We start from the raw sequence: 7,202 nt of genomic DNA on the forward strand, positions 1-7,202 counted from the left end.
GTATAGGAGGGGGGATTTTTTAGAACAGTGGAACTATCTTTCATGATGCTAGTCATTGTGGATACATGGCATTCTGCGTTGGTCAAAACCCATAAAACTGTAGGAGTCTTACTGTAAATTACAGGGTATTAATAACGTATCAATATGCATTCACCAATTTTAACAAATGTACCACACTAGTGCAAGGTGTGAATGACGCAGAAACTGGGGCGGGGGGGTAAGGTGAGGGGGTATAGGAGAACTCTCTGTACTTTCTGCCCAGTTTTTCTGTAAACCGGAAACTGCTCTAAGAAATAAGGTCTGCAACATACATATTTTTAATGTCGGCAGGTGGGGACTCCCTGGATTGCGAATCAGAGACCACGTGATCTGTGTTCAAAGGACCCACCGAGGAGCCAGGGCGCCTTGCCCCTGGCCCCGCAATCGGTATCCAGAGCTCTTAGCATAGCAAGTCGCCCACGTCTTCCATGGGCTCGCCTCAAGCCTGGGGGTGGGGGGTCTGCTGCACGGCGGAGGGGCCCCTTTCCTGCCAGGCCTCCCTCTGCACCTGGCAGCTTCTCAGGCCCCTGCCCAGGGCACCGGCTTTGAGAATCATACACATTTAGGCGAAAGGCCCTTTAAAAATCATCCAGCGTAGTCTTGCCCCACACGCGTCCGTCAGATCATCTAGAGCGGGTGGGGTTGGAGGAGATAGGGGGAAGGGCAGAAGGGTGCCAGGTTTTCCCGATGGGCCCTGCCCAGGCCTCCCGTATCAGAGTCCCGGCTCCGAGGCCTGTAATGTCTCGCTGCTGCGGCTTCTGTGTGCGCCCCGGCCTCCTGCCTGCTTACTCACTCGGAAGGAGAAACAGTGCCTGAGATCACCAGACATACACGTGGGCCAGAGGGTCGTGGCAAAAAGGTCTGTTTCTGGGCGGGGAACGCAATTTTCCCGCAGCAAACCACTTCCCGAAGCAGGAGATGGCCTTTCCGGCCTTTCCTCCCGCTTCCACTTCCGGTCTGCTGAGCCGTCCACAGGAAATCAGCCCAATTATAAAGGTCGCCTAATTATTAGGTAGGGTGAAACCACTGCGGGGACCCAGGATGACGCGGAAAGAAAACCTCCAGGGGGCACCCGGATTTGAACCGGGGACCTCTTGATCTGCAGTCAAATGCTCTACCCCTGAGCTATACCCCCACACACGATGTTGGTTTCTAACTGACATCTTTTAACCTGTTGCAATACCCAGGTACCTTCCAGGACACCGCGACTGTCTTTCACTCAGGGGGCCTGCAGAACCTCATCGTTGAGTGATGCCCTGAGTGATGAAGCTTCCCCTTCATTTCCCACAGAGCTCGGTTCTTGTTTGATTTTCCTCTACTGTGCGAAAGCAGTTATCACTCAACCATCTTGTCCCTTGGTTCTAATACCGCCTTTATTGCCTTATTATAATCAGGAAAACATTCTTATTTTAAAAAGCTGTATATTCAAGTGAAAATGTATACGTAAGTAAAAGAAAGTAAAATTAAATAGATCTAACGGGCAGATCTGTATTTTAGTAGACCTCCCCCCCATCTCTCCCCAAAGTAAAAAACTCAAACCATATCTCAAATCACCACAGCCCCAAATGTACTGTTTGCATTGTTAAATGTCTATGGATTTAAAAAACATAAATATTTTCAGATTAAGCCCGGGATGGTCATAATTATCAAGGATTGTTTGAAATGTATATTTTCTAAATCATGGAGTTCCTTCCTTTACTGTGTGTGCTATTAAAAAAAAAAAAAAAAAGTTGTAGCTGAGAATTATAATCCAAAGTAGTAAGCACTGATATGCATAACCTTTTAGCTGTGTAGACACTTGAATCATGGCATTTTGAAATTAAAACTTTTTTTTCTCCTTGGCGAGATGGATACTTGAATAAAGTTGTCTTTATTGATATTTTATGCTATTATAAAATAAATATTTTTTACAGATGAAGAAAAACAACCTCCAACCTAGAATTCTGAACCCAGGTAAACTAATATTTAAGCACGAGGGCAAAGGAAGGGCTTGTCAGTTGGGCAAGACCTGAGCGTGTGTATTAGAGCAGAACCCCACCATCCACAGAGGACAGAGAAAGGAGATGAGCCCTGGGGAGAAACAGGGACATGAAAAGTCCGTGGGTGACCCTCCAGCCTGCAGCCTCCTCCCAGAGCCAGCATCTCACACCTGATACCCTCATGCAGAGAACTAGCAGGCTTCTCACACCAAACACAGAGGGAAGCGAATGATGAATTCTCACTCCTAACCAGCTCCCTGCTCCATCCGTGGTGCCCACCTAAGTGCAAGGATTTCCCCCAGCAACCAGGGCCAAACACCTGCCAGCCACTGTTGGGTCGCCTCTTTCTTTTGCCTCCAAAGCCGGCAGTGAGACCTGTGGGCTCCGCTGTCAGATGTGTCTGCATCTGAGCGGTTCTCTTGGCCCCCCACCGGGACCTGCGGTCAAGGCCCAGGGTCCAGCTCCCACCTGGCCCGTCCTGATACTCTCCTCACAGGTCTCCCCCTTCTGTTCTTCCCCTCCTCCTATTTCCACCCAGATGATTGTTTCAAACATGAGTGAGACCACATTTCCTGCTCTGCTCAGTAGCTTACCGCCCTCCTTAGAACAAAATCCAAGGGCATGCTATAGCCTATGGAACCCAGGGTTCTAAACCCAAAGTCAGGAAGAGTGGATCCAGGTTCTGATCCTATTAATAAAGGGCTTTCTGTGGTAGGAAGACTAGCAATCTTGAATCTCTGTAATCAGATGCCCACTGTGAATGGCATAGAGACTAGTGACTCTGGGGCCCCTTCCAGCTATAAATGTCGGTGTCAGTGCTTTTCCAGAAAAAGCAGGGAGGTAGCTATAGGGAAGGGAAACTGTTGCTTGTTTTGCATCAGAGAGATAAAATTGTAGTGAGGAAGGCTTGGCAGCTTCCAGAAGGCCCAGCCAATGAACGTTTGTAGTGAAAATTTATAGGGATGTTGGGTGTGGCTACACAGGTAAAAGGTATTACTCAGGCACCAGCCTACATCAGGGGGTATAGCTCAGGGGTAGAGCATTTGACTGCAGATCAAGAGGTCCCTGGTTCAAATCCAGGTGCCCCCTGCCGGCCCTCACTTTTGTTCATTGAAGCTGCTATTAAAGATTCAGCTCCTTTCCCTAATAGGGAGCCTCAGGATACTAAGACTTTCCAAATCTGGAGGAAAAAAAAAGTCAGGGATAACTTAAAACTTTGTCGTCAAGCACCACAGCCCCAGAGTGATAGATTCCTCCAACTCTGACTTCATGTTTCACTTACCATGGGTCTTTTTCCGTATAGGCTTAGGATTATTTTGTCCACATGTTTTCATTGTTCCAGTCTGTGGTATGCTGGTAAATATTTAACAACCAGCTCTTGGGGGAAGAGCATGGCTGATTTTCAGTGTTTTCCAGTTTCACGGCATAAATAATCTCACCATGGCCAATTTCAGGCTACAAACGTAAGATCACTGAACATGGAATTGGGAAGGTGTGCTAACAAGTGACTCTCTGGAGCAAGATCGGCTCTAGCACACCACTGTCCCTAATCTGTCTTCCCCAAAGAGGCAACGATGGACTCTTTGACCTCTACTCTATCCTCACGATGATGACTGACATCAGAGCAGCGGCTGATATCCATCTGATCGTCCATGGAATCATCCATTCGCTCAAGACGTATTTGATTTCTACTTGAGGCCGGACACAGGGAAGACAGAGCTGAGCAAGAACCATCTGTGGTGAGTAGAACAGCCACATGAAGAAACGGTCAAGTGAATAACAAGAATAAGCTAAACAGAGGAGAGGGTTATTTTATTTTATTTTGTATTTTTTTGAAGAGAGTGCTGTTTTAACATAAAAGGATTTCTGATACCAGAAATATGCTAGATTAGATCATCTAAAATTCCTCCTACCTCAAAGCACCCAGAAATGCAAGATAAAATATAGCAAATATCTTTTCGTAAGTATAACTGAGCCGTCACGACAATAAAGGGTGTCTTGGGGGTGGGTGGGGGGATGAACTAAAGTTCTGACCCCAAGAATGCCCACGGCTGTGGTGAGACGGCCTAGGTGTTGAGTTTTAACAGCCATGTGGATCCAGAAGGTTAGGTCTAGACTTGGAATCCCCTCCCCCATGTAAAGTCAGACTCTCAGAGTCGCACCATTAGTAAAAGGGCGGGCTAGTAAAACACCAGCACAAGTAGACAAGAGGTCCTTGTCTTTTCAGGGGAGAGGGGGTAATTCCCCTGAAAATTCATAACTACAAAGCTATTCCTGTTAGAACTTTGAATTTACACTGCCTGCAGGGTTGAGAAATTCCCCAAGCTAAAAGTTAACAGAAAAAATGTGCCCAGGCTAACACTGATTGTGGGGTACCCAGAAGAAGCAAACACAAACTCTGAAGGGCACATGAGCAAACCAGGCCCCACAGAATTCCCACAGATGAAACCTGGCTTAAAACGGGTTCACAACTCAAAATAATAAAACATATGAGGATCAGCCAACCATGAGTGAAAGCCATCAGACAAAATAAAGGATGTCAGATAAGAGAATTATCATATAGATACTATGAAGTAAGTATGGTTAAAATTATTATTTTTTTAAATGTTTATTTATTTTTGAGAGAGAGCAAGCGAGCAGGGAGGAGTCAGAGAGAGACAGAGACACAGAATCTGAAGCAGGCTCCAGGCTCTGAGCTGTCAGCCCAGAGCCCGACACAGGGCTCAAACCCATGAACAGTGAGATCATGACCTGAGCCGAAGTTGGACACCCAACCCACTGAGCCACCCAGATGCCTCAGTATGGTTAAAATTATTAAAGACATAGGAAATTGAATATATAGGAATATGTGACTTTTAAAAAGATGAAGCAGACTCATATAAAATGAAAAATACAGGGGCGCCTGGGTGGCTCAGTTTGTTAAGCATCCGACTTCAGCTCAGGTCATGATCTCATGGTTTGTGGGTTCAAGCCCCACATTGAGCTCTGTGCTGACAGCTCAAAGCCCAGAGCCTGCTTCAGATTCTATGTCTCCTCTCTCTCTCTCTGCCCCTCCCTGCTTGTGTTCTCTCTCAAAAATAAATAAACATTAAAAAATTTAAAATAAATAAATAAAATGAAAAATACAATAACTGAAATTAATAGTATAATAGTGGATTAGATAGAAGAGAGATTTGTGAGTGAAACAGAATATAAATCTTAAAAAACTACCAAGAGTGAAGCACAAAGTTTTAAAAAAATGCAAAACAAAAAAGAGTGGTTAAGAGAGGTGCAGAATAAAGACAAATGTCAAATATGAATTCTGCAAGTATAAATTATAAGGAGGAAGAGCAGTATTAAATAATACGATAGCTGAGAAATTTCCAGACTTGTACAAAGACCTCAGATTTAGGAATGAGTTCTGAAAAAGATAAATTCACACCCAGGCACATTGCAGTGAAACTTCATAATACCATAGACAAAGGGATGATCTTAAAAGTGGCCAAAGAGAAAAGACAAATCATGTACAAAGGAATAATAATTAGAATGACAGCAGACTTTTCAACGGAAACAATGATGGTTGAAAACAATGGAATGAAATCTTACACGTCAAAGACTATAAGTTATAATTCTCTACTCAACTCAACTATCGTTCAGGTGTGGAAGAAATATAACTGAAGGCTTTTAGTTCTAAGATTTCCTTGCTGAAAGAACTTTAAAACTTGTAATTCAGAAAGAAGAACACTGAACCCAGAAGGAAGGAAAAAGAGGCAAAATAAAAAATAGTGAACAAAGATACCGGTGAGCACACTGGTAAATCTAAATAGCACAGATTAAACAAGACGAAAAATGAATTGGGGGGTGCTTAAAAATAAGACTGAACTAAAGAGAACAATTACACAGAAGACAAGGGCAACGATGTGATTGAATTAATATATTAAGGTCCTTCCATTGTGTGAAAGGAGGGTGGGAATGCTAATTAATGTGAGACTGTATCAGATCAGGTGGTGTGTGTGTAAAAATTTAGAGTAACCCCTAAAAGTATAGAAAAAGAAGACTAAATTAGATAAATTTCAAATTAATAGAAAGAGGTGAATCAAGGTGAATTCGTCAAAGGTGAATAAAGAAAAAGCGATCAATCCAATAGAAGAATGGAAAGAAAGGCATAGAAAAAATCAGAATAAATAGGAAGCACAAAATAAGATGGTAGAAATGAATCAAAATATATTACTAATCACAATACATGCAAATGGACTACTTGCCAGTTAAGATAGAGGTTGTCATTATGGATTCAACAACAAACTCTAGCTACATGCTCTTATAAGACACCACCTGAAACATAAATATACAGAAAGCTTGAAAGTAAAAGGATGGGAAAATATATATCAAACAAATACTATCCAGAATAAAGTTAGTTTTGCTATATCATTATCAAATGAAATGAAATATAGATTAAAAGTACTATTACGGCAAAGAGTATTACCTCATAATAGTAAAATGGACTGTTCCAGGAAAACACAATTCTATACTGTATACACAGTATCAAAATATATAAAGCAAAAAGTATCAGAAATACAGGGAGAAACTGACAAATGCACAACATAAATAGATTTTAATACATCATTCTTAGTAACTGATACATCGAGAAGCAAAAAATGGTAAGACGGAGAGGACACAAATAACACAATCAGTAAGCTTGATTTAACAGATCAAACTAGATCCTACAACCAACGTTAGAACATACACGCTCTTTCAAAACAAACACAGTACAGTTTCAAACATTTATTACATCCCTGACTACAAAGCAAGTCTCAGAAAATCCTAAACAAAAAGAACATCACATACTATATTCTCTCAGTACAAGGTAAAACTCAATAAGGAAAAGAAAACTTTGAAAAGGACCCATACATTTGGAAACTAAAAAGTACTATTCAATAACCTCGTGGATAGAAAAAGAAAATAATGAAAACCAGAAAATATTTTTAAATTGCAGCCATTTTCACATGGAGGAGTGGACAGTACCATTTATCTTTAGGAGGAAGCTGGCCAATTTGTTTGGGAGAACTACAGCTGGCTAGTTCACCAAAAGCCAATTCACACAATGGCCAGGTAGCCAAAGGCCAAATATGATGAAACTAGGCCACTGAATATCAATTTGCTGAAAACCAAACTGAATGATTGAGAGTCTTTAAAAAATGTGTTCCA

General features: G+C 42.3%; 2 non-coding genes across 2 annotated transcripts; one reads left to right on the forward strand and one right to left on the reverse strand.

Moving 5' to 3' along the window:
* Positions 1-1,102: 1,102 nt before the first annotated feature.
* On the reverse strand, positions 1,103-1,174 carry TRNAC-GCA (transfer RNA cysteine (anticodon GCA)). The gene has a single exon. It is a non-coding gene; the product is annotated as a tRNA-Cys (tRNA).
* A 1,861-nt stretch (positions 1,175-3,035) lies between these two features.
* TRNAC-GCA (transfer RNA cysteine (anticodon GCA)) lies at positions 3,036-3,107 on the forward strand. Its single transcript has one exon. It is a non-coding gene; the product is annotated as a tRNA-Cys (tRNA).
* The last annotated feature ends 4,095 nt before the right edge of the window (positions 3,108-7,202 follow it).

The sequence above is a fragment of the Lynx rufus genome, unplaced genomic scaffold (assembly GCF_022079265.1).
Source record: "Lynx rufus isolate CCGP_SWC_20201006 ecotype Redwood Valley unplaced genomic scaffold, mLynRuf1.p SCAF_4, whole genome shotgun sequence".
Classification (NCBI taxonomy): Eukaryota; Metazoa; Chordata; class Mammalia; order Carnivora; family Felidae; genus Lynx; species Lynx rufus.